This window comes from Chiloscyllium punctatum, chromosome 18 (genome assembly GCF_047496795.1).
Source record: "Chiloscyllium punctatum isolate Juve2018m chromosome 18, sChiPun1.3, whole genome shotgun sequence".
Lineage (NCBI taxonomy): Eukaryota > Metazoa > Chordata > Chondrichthyes > Orectolobiformes > Hemiscylliidae > Chiloscyllium > Chiloscyllium punctatum.
The window spans coordinates 73,129,061-73,143,301 of record NC_092756.1 but is presented as its reverse complement, the minus strand read 5'-3'; the positions used below and the strand labels follow the sequence as shown (position 1 = coordinate 73,143,301).

Sequence of the window (14,241 nt, the reverse complement as noted above, 5' to 3'; positions counted from 1 at the left end):
ATTTATGAAGGGGAAATCATGCTTGACTAATCTTCTTGAATTTTTTGAGGATGTAACTCAGAAGATGGACGAGGGAGATCCAGTGGATGTACTGTACCTGGACTTTCAGAAAGCTTTTGATAAAGTCCCACACAAGAGGTTAGTGAGTAAAATTAGGGCGCACGGGATTGGGGGCAAAGTACTAGATTGGATAGAGAATTGGTTGGCTAATAGGAAACAAAGGGTAGTGATTAACGGCTCCATTTCGAAATGGCAGGCAGTGACCAGTGGGGTACCGCAGGGATCCGTGCTGGGACCGCAGCTTTTTACAATATATGTAAATGATATAGAAGATGGTATCAGCAATAACATTAGCAAATTTGCTGATGACACAAAGCTAGGTGGTAGGGTGAAATGTGATGAGGATGTTAGGGGATTACAGGGTGACCTGGACAAGTTAGGTGAGTGGGCAGATGCATGGCAGATGCAGTTTAATGTGGATAAATGTCTGGTTATCCACTTTGGTGGCAAGAACAGGAAGGCAGATTACTACCTCAATGGTATCAAATTAGGTAAAGGGGCTGTTCAGAGAGATCTGGGTGTTCTTGTCCACCAGTCAATGAAGGCAAGCATGCAGGTACAGCAGGTCGTGAAGAAGGCTAATAGCATGCTGGCCTTCATAACAAGAGGGATTGAGTATAGAAGCAAAGAGGTGCTTCTGCAGCTGTACAGGGCCCTGGTGAGACCACACCTGGAGTACTGTGTACAGTTCTAGTCTCCAAATTTGAGGAAAGACATTCTGGCTATTGAGGGAGTGCAGCGTAGGTTCACGAGGTCAATTCCTGGAATGGCAGGATTGCCTTACACGGAAAGACTGAAGCGACTGGGCTTGTATACCCTTGAGTTTAGAAGACTGAGAGGGGATCTGATTGAAACGTATAGGCTTATGAAAGGACTGGACACTCTGGCAGGAGGGAACATATTTCCGTTGATGGGGGAGTGCCGAACCAGAGGACACAACTTAAAAATACGGGGTAGACCATTTAGGACAGAGATGAGGAGAAACTACTTCACCCAGAGAGTGGTGGCTGTGTGGAATGCTCTGCCCCAGAGGGCAGTGGAGGCCCAGTCTCTGGATTCTTTTAAGAAAGAATTGGATAGAGCTCTTAAAGATAGTGGAGTCAAGGGGTATGGAGATAAGGCTGGAACAGGATACTGATTAGGAATGATCAGCCATGATCATATTGAATGGCGGTGCAGGCTCGAAGGGCAGAATGGCCTACTCCTGCATCTATTGTCTATTGTCTATTGTCTAAGTTATACCAGAGGATGGGTGGGGTATTTACCCCATCGATCTTAAATGTTTTTTTTCTTTATTCATTTTGCTATTCTATGGTATATTTACTTTCTATTCTGCTTGTGTTTGTGGTACGGCTCTAGCGAGAAGGAGAGAAAATGGTTGGGATGGCTAGATGCCCACTTATGGGCTGTTTGGGATGGGTAGTTACCCCCTTTGGGCAGGAGGTGAGTTCCCCAATTCAGCGCCATTGGCACTTTATATGGTGGTTTGTATTGCTTTTATTCTTTGATAGTTTTGTAGGTTTGTTAAATGTCGTGGTTTCAGTTTATGTAGTTTTTATATTTGATGGATCATATGACACTAAGGCTCAGTGATTTGTGGTTCGAGTTCCTCCTCTCTGGAATTTAAATTTTACTGCAGAATGTAATGACTTGATTAAATGGTGAACGTGGAATATGAAGGGAAGTCACTCACCAATTAAGAGGAAGAAGGTACTTTTGAGTCTTAGAAAGGAGAATGTGGATAATCCTTTGTTAAAGGAGACGCACTTGGATGACAGGGAGCATTTGAAACTACAGAAGAATGGCTTTGGTCAGGTTTACTTCACATCACTGAATACCAGAAGTAGGGAAGTGGCTGTATTGGTGAGGAGTAATCTTACATTTAAGTTACGAGAGTGTGTTAAAGACACACGCACAGGAGGTTTGTAACTCTAATAGCATTGATAAATGGGGAAGAATATGGTGTTATAAATGTTTCTTGCCCTCAAGCTCATCCCCTCAACATTTTGCTAGATGCGTTTTCAAATTGATCAGTCTTGTGTCCTGGCATATCACTAAAGGGGGAGATTTTAACTGTCTCATGGATCCCACAGTGCAGATGTTGCCAAAAGGCCCCCGACTCCCTCTGTACAAACTAAACAATTAGTGGATCTGTGTGTGGAGTGAGGGTTGGTGGACATCTGGAGGTGTCTCCACCCTACAGGCAGGGATTTTACGGTTTTCTTTTCCAATCCACACAGATGTCACACCAGGATTGATTTTTTTCCAATCCCCGTGGCAACCCTGGACTTGGTGGCACCTTGTACGATCGGTAATATTACCATCTCTGATCACACTCCAGTGTACCTGTTGGCTAAGATTAAGGATGTTACAGTGGGTCCAAGTCACTGGCAAATGGATTCCTTTATCCTCAAGGATAATACATTTGTGGAGCAGTTCTCTCAGAAGCTTTGGGCATTCCTAGGCATTAACTCACGCTCGGTTAGTAGCCAATCCTTCCTTTCTGAAATTGCCAAATCCTATGCCAGTGGGTTAGTTATTTCCTACTCTGCCAGTAAGAGGCGGCAGAAGGGTGAGCAGCAACGTCTCCTCAAAGCACGGTTGAAGGCAGCTGAGAAGGCCTACTTTGACAGGCCCTCGTTGTTCAAGTTACAGAGGATTATGGTGTTGCGGTCTGCATTGAATTCCGTGCTCACGCAGACAGCAAAGAACGAGCTTACTTTTGCAAAGCAAAGGTTATATGATCATGGTGACAGGTCTGGTAAATACTGAGCATATCTCGCTAGGAAAAGGAGAGTCCCTCAAGCCATTACGTGTTACTGTGAGACTGTGTTACCTTCTATTGTTAAAGAGGACCAGACGGGCTTCATAAAGGGCCGCAGATCCTCCAATAATGTTAGGAGGCTGCTTAATGTAATTCAAGTGTGTCAACAACAGTCAATATAGGGATTGGTGATTTCTCTAGATACAGAGAAGGCCCTTGACCGAGTTGAGAGGGTGTACCTTTTCTATACTCTGGAGCGGTTTGTTTTGGGCGAAGTTTTTATAAGATGGGTAAAGGTTCTCCACAATGACCCTCTCACTGCAACCATCACCAACAGGGTGTGATCAAGCAATTTTAACATTTTTTGGGTCAGCCGACAGGTCTGTTCCCTTTCCCCACTGCTTTTTACAGTGAGGATTGAATCATTGGTGGAGGCCATTCATAGGGATCCCAATATATCAGCTCCAGACGTGGGGTCAAATTTACATCAGAGTTTATTGTATGTGGACGACGTCCTCATTCTTTCATCAAATCCAGCAGTTTCAGTCCCTCGCCTGTTAGCATGCATCTGTGTGTTTGGCACCTTTTTGGGGGACAAGATTAATCTTTCAAAATCAGAGGCTATGCCTATGGGTGGTCTTATGAAAGTGTTAAGTCTTGAGGGTGAATATCGATTCCCATTTAAATGGTCACAGGGGGGTTTTGTGTATTTGAGCATGTCCATTACTCCAGTTCTGAATCGGCTGTTCAAAGCCAATTTTGTTCAATTATTTGACAAAATCAAACAAGACCTTCAAAGATGGAGGCCCTTCTGGTCTCGTGGTTGGGTCGGATAGCGCTTATTAAGATGAATATTCTCCCTTGTTTACTATACCCTATATGGATGCTCCCCCCGATTTTCGAGAAGCAAACATTCAGGAGACTGAACGTCTGTTTCAGCCCCTTTATTTGACATCGTCAGTGGCCCCTCATTAAATGAGCTAAACTGCGATTGTCTCACAGACTGGGGGGAGTGGATCTCCCAGACATTAAAAGCTACCAACGAAGCTCACTTTTATCCTACATGAGTGATTGGGCTTGTGGGGACCCTCTTTCAATATTGTTAGATATTGAAACCTCCCAGGCTAAGGTGACCCCTTACTCGCTTGCTGTGTTTGGACAAAATGAGGACAGTAAGTGAATATTGCCATAACCCAATAGTTATCGATACTGTTAAAGCATGGAGGGCAATTCGGCAGAGGGAAGGCAATATTGGCAAGACATCTTCTCTTACACTGGGTATGCCGGGTTTTCAACCGGGGATGATAGATTCAGGATCCAAACATTGGGCAGTTAGGGGTGTGTCTTGCGTGGGTGATTTGTTTGAGGGAGACACAATGATGTCCTTCGATCAGTTAGCACAGAAACACAAGCTACCGAACAGGGACCTCTTTCGTTTATTTCAAGTTAGAGATTTTATTCAAAAAAAGACGACACTTTTGACTGATCCGTCCAAATGCGACATAGAGAGAGGGGGGATTTAACATCATATTCTGCAGTCCCCACAAAGTTCTGTATTTTTCTGACACAACATCCCACCAAACCCAACACAGACCTGGGGATGATTCCAGGGGAGATGAGAAATCGAATTGACATCAGACAAAGAAGATCAGCCGTGAAGACCAGGCTTAAAAGTTAGCCATCCCAGATGGGACTTGAACCCACACTTCCAGGATGAAGAGGCCAGTCCCTTATCCAGTCCCTTAGCCTGTAAATACTGCACCCTGAACCTCTCATATTGTGTTCTTCTCTGAGTTTTATACTCACACTGATTGGTTGTTCCCCCTTCCATCTCACGCTAAATCATTGGCTGCTTGATAAAATTGATCTTACCTCCCATTTCTCCCCAAACGGACAGACAAGAAATTAACCAAACTCCAACTTTGCACAACTCAAGTCTGAGGAATATGGAGCAGAGAGGAAAAGGGCTCAATGTTATTTTGTGCAGCACTTTCAAGATATTTGCAGTTAGTGGGGAAGGAGGAAGTGGAGATGTTACAAAAAGCTGCATTGAGGACACTTCAATAGGATCTTAGTGGGCATTCAGCCCATTGGGGCTGTGCTGTCTCTTTCAGACAATTCACCCCAAGATTTCCCAAACCCTGGAATTACCTTGTGTAAGTTTCTACTGAAGAACATTTTCCATAATCTCGAAGCAGGCAAGTGATTTTTAACGGAGTAGTTGGAAAATCCAGTCAATTTGGATTGAGATGGAGTTGATATGGGATGAAAATCAGCCACCACAAAGACCAGGCTTAAAACGTCAACACCCCAAAAGGGATTTGAACCTCCAATCCACTACATCAGAATCTACAGTCTAACCCATTAAGCCACAAAAACTCAGTGACAATACTCTACTGGGAATAGTTGATCTTAAACGAGTGCTACAGCCGAGCATATTTCAAGATCTGTCACGACACACTGAGGGATACACGAAAGTTTCGGGCAGCTGCTGCCAAGGTGTAACAGGGAAACAACACAGTCTAAGGTCTTTCTGACAAATTATCACATCATCCTTTCAGTTCTCAGACCCTCTTGGTGCCTGACAATGAACAGAGATCGGTTCCTGCCCAAGTACAAAATGCCTTTTTTGTCACGACACAGAACTTTGCGAAATGTCAAAATTCCAATCGTTTGTTGGTTCTTTTCTCTCTGCATAGACTGTACACAACTGATTTAGAACCTGTGTGTGCGTTACTATTTGATCTTTTATGAATAAAGTATATTTTTTAAATTATCAAAATCTGGAGAGAGAGAAAATCTGCACGAAATTGCGAGACCCCCCTTTGTGGAAAAGAGCCAGCCCTATATCGGGACAGGAAGGAGATTCCAATGGCCCAGCATGGATTGTTCCAGTTAATACCCTCGCCTCCTTGACCACAAAGTGAAGTGGGAGATGGCACGGGGCAGGGTGACACTAGGCACACGGACACACAAGATGGCCTCTGAGCCATAAGTTGGCCACTTGGCGCACAAGATGGCCGCTGGACCACAAATGGAGAGAGACAGCAGTGCAAACATAGACACTGCCTGGGGCCACCAGAATGCCAGCACATTGCACTCACAACCGAGTTGATTAGTTTAAGGCGGATGGGAGAGACAATACACATGAATAACATACACTGCCCGCCGAAGGGTCTGGGTCAGACAACAGCTTTGATAGAAATGTTAGATACAGCCTCAATACAGAGTGATAATAGCCAGGGCTGCAGTAATCGTCCTTCTCAGGAAGAGTGATTAGCGCCCATTACTACAGCAACTGACTTCAGCGCAGACGCTGAAACTGACAACAACTGCACTGAAATTAACAAAGGCCACGCTGGAACTGACAATAACTGCACCAAAACGATCAAGGATTCTGCAATGTTGACAATAAACAAGCCATGTTACAGAGACAATAACCTCATCACTGACCTATTATATCACAAAATGTATAACAGTATCTTGACCATGTGCTCCGGGTTGAGAGAAGAATCACAGCTGACCACTGTGCTGTTGGTGCTGCTCTCTCCCCGGAGCTCCGGGATTTCCTTGGACAATAAACTCTGTTGGTGAACCCCGACTCTGACTCAGAGCCTGGTGATTTTCAGCAGTTGCCTTCCCACAAATGTTTGTCCAATCTGTGGATGTGGCACTCCAAGTTCTCCAACGATGGCCTAACTACCTCACATCTCCATCATAGCCTCCTTGCAAATGTATTCAATACCTTGACTAAGAAAGGTAAGGACCCAAATGCATAGCCACAGACCCATCAGTTCCAACCTTGAACACCCAGATTTCAATCATTTCCATTGACATATTGGACATCATCATAAATACCAAACATGCAGGTAATCTGTTGTTCAAGTGGTAATGTTGACAGAATATAGCTTAGTCTGATACCAACATAACCAAAACAGAAGCTGCTTTGTCCATAGATTGGTAGCTCCATCTGTTGGAGCCCCAGTGATCTCATAGACAAGGCACTAACTTCCTAAACCAGTGATTGTGGGCTCAAGTCTAATTTGGGGTTTTGATTTTGTTGAAATCTTCACTGTGCAGCTGATCTCAATCCTGTGTGGTCAGGTGACCATGGCAACAAAATCAGGCATTCTCAATTGATCCTCATCTGGAGAAATTTGACCTGACAGAAAATTGGTCAAACTAAATTAAACAGCAGCTCTCAGCTCCAGAGAACAGTGCAACTAAAATCAAAGAACTACAATGTTTCAAGAAGAACCAGTTCCAACCAGACTGTGGGTTGAATATTGGAGAAGTGTCAGCCTGAGTCAATCCACTTTATAGCTCCTGGCATGACAACAGTGAAGGGTATTGGTGTGACCCCATTGGATGATGTGAACCCAGCTCATGACCGTATTGGCCAAAGCCTCAGAAGATTCTGGAAGATCAGGGACAGGAGAAGAGGAAAACACACCTGAATGCCAAACCCTTAGCAAAGCCTTGACTGGGTCCTGCAGTGGAGCTCTGACCATCTGCTCCAAACCTGTTCATAAAAGACTTCGCGTGAGAAGGGCAGGCCATTCAGCCCATCACATCCACACTGACCCTCTGAAGAGCATCCCATCCAGGCCCAACCCCTATCCTCTCACCCTGCATTCCCCAAAGCCAATCCACCGAACCTGCACATCTTTGGACTGTGGGAGGAAACCAAAGCACCCGGAATACCCCATGGAGAGAATGTGCAAACTCGACACAAACAGACACCCAAGGGAGGAATCGAAGCCAGGTCCCTGACACTGTGAGGCAGCAGTGCTACCCACTGAACCACTATGCCATCCCCAGGAGAATCTCAGTAGGTTTTCAGCCATTGTGACAGTGCTTTCTCTTTCAAAGAATTCACCTCAATCATGCAAATCTTGTGTAAGAAATCATTGGGCACCACTTCCCATCAACTGAATGCAGATTTTCCCAAAGTAGACTAGCAATCAAGTTGACACAGGGCAAGTGACAGACACCCCAGATGGGACTCGAACCCACAATCCCTGGCTTAGAAGGCCAGTGCCTTATCCATTAGGCCACTGGGGCTACATGTGTGATGTTAAAATGGCAGCTTTTAAGTTTTGTTTTGTTTTGCACAAACACACTGACTGTGGCTCAGCCAGCACAGAGTCAGTGCCCTGGACTGAGGGGATTCTGAATCTCCTGGTTATATATGTTTTTCTCTTTACCCCCGCACTGCTGCCTAACTGTGGTAGTGCTTATATTTTCCCAGCACCCATGTTGTGTGTGTGCAGGTGTGAGACACAGTGAAAGACAACAGATGTACAAATCTTTATTCAATTCCCACCACCAGGAAGAAAGGAAACACCCGAGTGGCCAGTGACAAGCATCAAAGGGCAATGCTGTGTGACCAAACAGTGAGGGGGAGGGCACTCTCTGAACAGCTCAAGGATGTTGGTAGACACTGCGTGCTCCTTCTCCAGGGACACCCGGGCTCGAATGTAACCACGGAAGAGGGTCAGGCGATTGACCCGAACAACCAGTTTGGCCAGGCCCAGGAGCAGACCCACGAGGAGATCCTCTGACCAACCCTCCCCCCTCGGCACTGGGTGCCCAATGATGGGGAGTGTGGGGCTGAAGTCCAACCAGAAACGGAGGAGAAGGTTTCCCAGAAAGCTAAAAAGGGAGTGCAAGCGCCCTGTTCCATGGACTCCACAGCACCACAGAACAAGCAGTTGGGCTGGGAGTCCGTGAACCACCACAATCTGTGGACTGCCGCGTGCAATACCCTCCACCCCAGATCCCCGTGAGAAAGGGGGAGGACTCCCATGTAGAGAGCCCTTCACTGGGGATGATCCCCACCGCCCGGTGGTAAATGGGCACGCCAGGGTGTGTCCGGGAGGTGGATGAGGGTGTGCAGCAGCAGTCTGTACAGGGCCCTCTGTGATACACCCCTGAAAGGGACAAAACTAAAACTCCGGAGACAGCTCAGGTTGTGGGGCACAGGCTCCCGCAGGAAGTACAGGACCCTGGGGCCAATGTGAAATTCCGTCCGGGCAGGAGTGAGTGCAGACGGGATCCCACCGCACACCTGAGCATCCTCCAACTGGGGCACTACGTGGGGTCTGAGCACCGTCGTTTTAAGGTGTCGGATGGTGGTGGCCACGTACCGGACGTCTACCGCTGCCCTGCTCGCTATATCCTGCGGCAGCGTCCAGCCCAGGCCCCCACCATCCAGCACGTCCCCGACCCTGGTCACCCTCACAGTCACGGCCCTCCCCTCCGACAGTCACTCGAACCCACGAGTACGGAGGTGCGGATTCCTGAGCAACGTCTCCCTGACGACAGCCGTTACTCCTGCCGGAGGGTAGGCGTGACGCGATTCGACCATGTTCCAGACCGTGAGCAGGTCCTGGTAAAAGACAGGCAGTGTCCTGAGAGTGACCTCCAAACCATCACGGTCCCTGAACAGGAGCTGAGTCTCGTAGTTGAGGTTACGCACCTGGTGGAAAAAATACGTCGCCAGGGCACCCCGCCGAGGGGGAGGCTCAATGTAAAGGTATCGCTGCAAGGTCTGAAGGTGGAACGTCGCTACCTGGGTGTGAACGCACACCAGCGACTGACCGCCCCCCTCAATATGGAGACTCAGGACCTGCGCAGTGACCCAGTGCATCTTTTTGTCCCAGAAGAAGTGAACCAACATTCTCTGGATGTCAGCGACAAAACCAGGAGGAGGGACCAAAGTGACCAGCCGGGACCACAGCATGGCAGGCACCAGCTGGTTTATGACCAACACTCGACTCCTGTGAGACAGCACTCGGAGCAGTCCTGTCCAGGGCGGAACCTGTAACTGGAGTGGGTGTGATGGTGGGGCGAATGGGGGTGGAGTCATGAGCAGGGGTAGTGTTCCCCTCGGGGTTCTGGGGGGTGGGGATAGTGACAGTGGGTTCTGTGGGGGGGCACGTCAGTAGAATGCAGGGGAGTGGCGGAAGTGGTGGTGACCAGGGCAGTCGGGGTGGCGGAAGTCACTGAGCATGTGGCATCAGCGATGATGTGAAGGGCGGAAGTGATGTCACGTGTGATGCATGAGGAATTGTGAAGGTTGGAAGTGGTTGTGGGAGTGGCCATGATGGGGCGGAAGTGACATCATCAATCAGCGTGAAAAATTCAGTCAGCATGGATTGAGATGAAGTTGACATGAAATGAAAATCAGCAACAAGGCCCAGGCTTAAAACCCAAGCACCCCAGATGGGACTTGAACCAACAATTACCAGCTGAAGGAAGCCAATGCCTTATCCATTAGGCCCCTAGCCCTTCCACCTTGGACTCCCTGTGGAAAGTGTTGACCTCAAAGTATGGAGCAGCTACTGTCAAGGTGTAACAGTTAAAGAACACTGTCTAAGGCCTCTCTGACCAGTTATGACATTGTCCCTTCATTTCTCAGACCCTCTTGGTGCCTCAGAATGAAGAGAAATCGTTTCCTGCCTCAGTAGAAAGATCTGCCCGAAATTGCGAGACCCCCCCCCCTTTGTGGAAGAGAACCAGCCCTATATCGGGACAGGAAGGAGATTCCAATTTCTGGATTAGTGGTGCTGGAAGAGCACAGCAGTTCAGGTTGCATCCAAGGAGCTTCGAAATCGACGTTTCGGGCAAAAGCCCTTCATCAGGAATAAAGGCAGTGAGCCTGAAGCGTGGAGTGATCAGCTAGAGGAGAGTGGGGGTGGGGAGAGAGTCGCATCGAGTACAATGGGTGAGTGGGGGAGGGGATGAAGGTGATAGGTCAGGGAGGAGAGGGTGGAGTGGATAGGTGGAAAAGGAGATAGGCAGGTAGGAAAAGTCCGGACAAGTCATGGGGACAGTGCTGAGCTGGATGTTTGGAACGAGGGTGAGGTGGGGGAAGGGGAAATGAGGAAACTGTTGAAGTCCACATTGATGCCCTGGGGTTGAAGTGTTCCAAGGCGGAAGATGAGGCGTTCTTCCTCCAGGCGTCTGGTGGTGAGGGAGCGGCAGTGAAGGAGGCCCAGGACCTCCATGTCCTCGGCAGAGTGGGAGGGGGAGTTGAAATGATTCCAATGGCCCAACATGGATTGTTCCAGTTAATATCCTTTCTCAGATGGATAGAGCTGGAGAGAGAGTAAAGATTGTGGGAATTTGGGAAATGCTGACAATCTGTTTTAATATTTTGTTAATAAAATCAAGTTGAACCGCAAACCAAATTTTGTCCCCCTTTGTCTGCATCACCAACAAGAATACTGAAGGAAAGTTGAGTTTAATTACATTGTGTTACGAATGTTCATCTGGTTGATCAGTGGAAATTAAAAGCCATGTCACACAACAGGCAGAGTCAATCTTTAGCTGAGTAGAAGTTCAGCAGAGAGAAACAGACTTACTTTGTGATATAATAGGTAATTCCTGTCCCATTGATCTATTAACTGCAGGGAACTTTCAGATACGTGGTATCTTTAGAGCAATTAAATATCCTCCCAAGATATATGCTTTCACTCTCAACTGAAGATGCGAAGAGCACTAACCAATAAATCAATGCCAAGCCAGTTGAAGTATTACACTTGGCACATCATCATTGCTGTAATTGCAGAATGCAGCATAACCTATTCCATCTTCTAACCTACTGACAGCCTACTTTTCAGAAGTCTCCTTACACGACTCTGAAAACAAATTAAAAGAAACCAATTAAACCAAATAAGCACAAATTAAAATGTCCCAGTCATTTAAAAAGGCTCTGTAACAAAAGTCAAAATCTCCCAAGAAAGCTTACACTTACAGAGTCACAGAGTTGTACAGATCCTTCGCTCCAACTCGTCCATGCCAACCAGATATCGGAAAGTTATCTAGTCCCACAAACCAGCATTTGGTCCATATCCCTCTGAAGCCTTCTTATTCATGTCTCCATCCAGCTGCCTTTTAAATGTTACAGAGTCTTAGAGTTATACAGCACAGAAACAGACCCTTTGGTCCAACTCGTCTATGCCGACCTGATATCCTGAATTAATCTAGTCCGACTTGCCAGCAATTGGCCCATATCCCTCTAAACCCACCCTGTTCATATACCCCCATCCAGATGCCTTTTAAATGTTTTGGAGGAGCCGGTGTTAGACTGGGGTGGACAAAGGTGCTACCTGAGCTGCATGTCAATATTTCCTGATTTTATTGCAGATTTCCAGCATTTGTGGGATTTATCTTTTGTATAATTTTTTTACGTAAGAATAGTGGAGACTTGAAAACATTGAATGGGACTTTTGATCATTAACCTCTTGGAAATTGTCTGCTATTGAATGATTTGATTCAGACTTTAGACAAGGTGCAATCATGACAATGTCTGTGGGATTATACTTATTATATATCAAGGAACAGCTCATCAAATAAGGCAATCCTCTGAAACATATGAATTCTCACCTCAAGTTTGGGGAGAAAGGTATAAAAGATCAGTATTAGATGGGGTGAGATCTGATCAACTTCAGAACAAGTTTGATCTTAAAACTACAATTCTACAGTGAAAGTGAAATATTGCGAAATGTATGGTTAATTGTCCATGATATTTGTTCCTCCTTATTTAATTTCTTTCAGTATCTGTAGAGTAATTTATAAACATATATTTAAGAACCATTGTCATGCATTATTTTGGTAATTTTATAATTTGCCATTACTTTCTCTTCAGCTTATTCAAGGAGAGTGTTTATTACAGTGAGTGATACCACACAGTATTTCAATTGCACTGAATTGGTTTTGAAAGATAACTCAATAAATGCAGGTTGATGCTGTCGATGGTTCCTGTCGATATATTTCGTTGACCTGTTCAGACGTGTTATGATGTTAAGTCTTCGGCAGAAAGAGGGAGAAGGTATAAGTAAGGTTCAAGAAACTGAAGACAGACAGAGCCCTGGAGATAACAGGAATGAACTCAAACTCGGAAATAGAGAATTTGAAGGGACCATGCGATGTTTATGGAAAACAGGATTAAGGAACCTCCAAGGCATTTTACAGAGGGATAATAAGCAACAGGTCACCAGGGAAAGGGTATGTCTTCTCAGAGCAAAGGAGGGAATTTACACATGGAGCCGGAGGAAGTGGGTGAGGTTCTTAATGAATAAAGTGCATTGGTATTTCCAAAGGATTCTGGGTAGTCCAAGATGGAGGACGGGAAAAAGTTGTGACTGTAAGAGCTGCCCCTTTTTTGAGGCATTTTAGGTGTTGGGGGTGATTTCCTCAAATTCCAGGAGCAGCAATTACTGTTTTATTCTGCAACTTTGGAGAAAAAAACCTCAAAACAACGGCACTTTTAAAAGGAAGAAAATCAGACAAAGAAAGTGAGTACATGGTCAGGAGGGCGGGAGGGAAGAAACCTACACTGCTCACTGATATGGATAGGAAGGGTCGAGAGGGATATGGGCCCAGTGTGGGCGAATGGGACGGGATTAGATTAGGATATGTGGGCGGCATGGACGGGTTGGAGCGAAGGGTCTGTTTCCATGCTGTACATCTCTATGACTCTATGACATGGTGGATGGTGAGTCTTGTATATTGATATTCTAGAGCATATCAATATTAAAAAGGAGGTGTTGGGTGTTTTGAAAAGCATTAAGGTAGACAAGTCCCCAAGACCTGATGGAATCTATCATAGAATCCTGAAAGAGGCAGGTGTGGAAATTGCTACGGATTTGTACAAAATATTTGTATCCTTTATAGTCCCAGGAGAATTCCCAGAGGACTGCAGAATACCCAATGTTGTTTCGTTCGGAAAGAATGGCAACAAGAATAATTCAGGAAAGAAAAGGCCAGATTGGCTTCCTGTTATTCATTGCTTGGACATCACTGTCTGTGCCTGGATGGTACCCTCTGGAAGTCACTCTGTAAAGATCTCCACCCCTCTACCTTGGGGTCTCAGGATCTCAAGGTGTTCCTCTCTTTGGCCAAGGTTTCGGTCCATGTGTAATGGTTTCCTGAATGTGGATCCTGTGAAGTGCCTTGTGCCATGAAAAGGGATCACTACATGCAGGCTGTAGTTGGGTTGAAGTGTTATGGAGAGCAGGTAGGAAAGTGGAGTTGAGACCGAGATGAGATCAGCCATGATCGTGTGGAATGACAAAGCAGGCTCGAGGAGCTGAATTACCGAATTTTTAAGATCTTCGGAGCACAACCAAAGACAGAGCTATCAATTGCCGTGGATGTCTAACATGGTATCTCACCTCAGATGCATCATGAAGAGGGTGTCCATGTTCAAAGCCAGGGGTTGTGAGTTGATATTCCATTTGGGCTGTTATGTTTTTAAACATGAACTCTGATCAGCACCCTGTGTCTGTTTGATATCAATTCCAGTTAATAAGGGGAGATGGTGGTGCAGTGCCAGACCTGGAGTAGGAATCCAGAACACCAAGTTCATGGGGTGGGGGAGATGGACTGTAATCCCACCATACAAGGTG

The 14,241-nt window shown here is 46.2% G+C and overlaps 1 non-coding gene across 1 annotated transcript; it reads right to left on the bottom strand.

Moving 5' to 3' along the window:
* Nucleotides 1-7,815: 7,815 nt before the first annotated feature.
* trnar-ucu (transfer RNA arginine (anticodon UCU)) lies at nt 7,816-7,888 on the bottom strand. The gene has a single exon. It is a non-coding gene; the product is annotated as a tRNA-Arg (tRNA).
* Nucleotides 7,889-14,241: the final 6,353 nt, after the last annotated feature.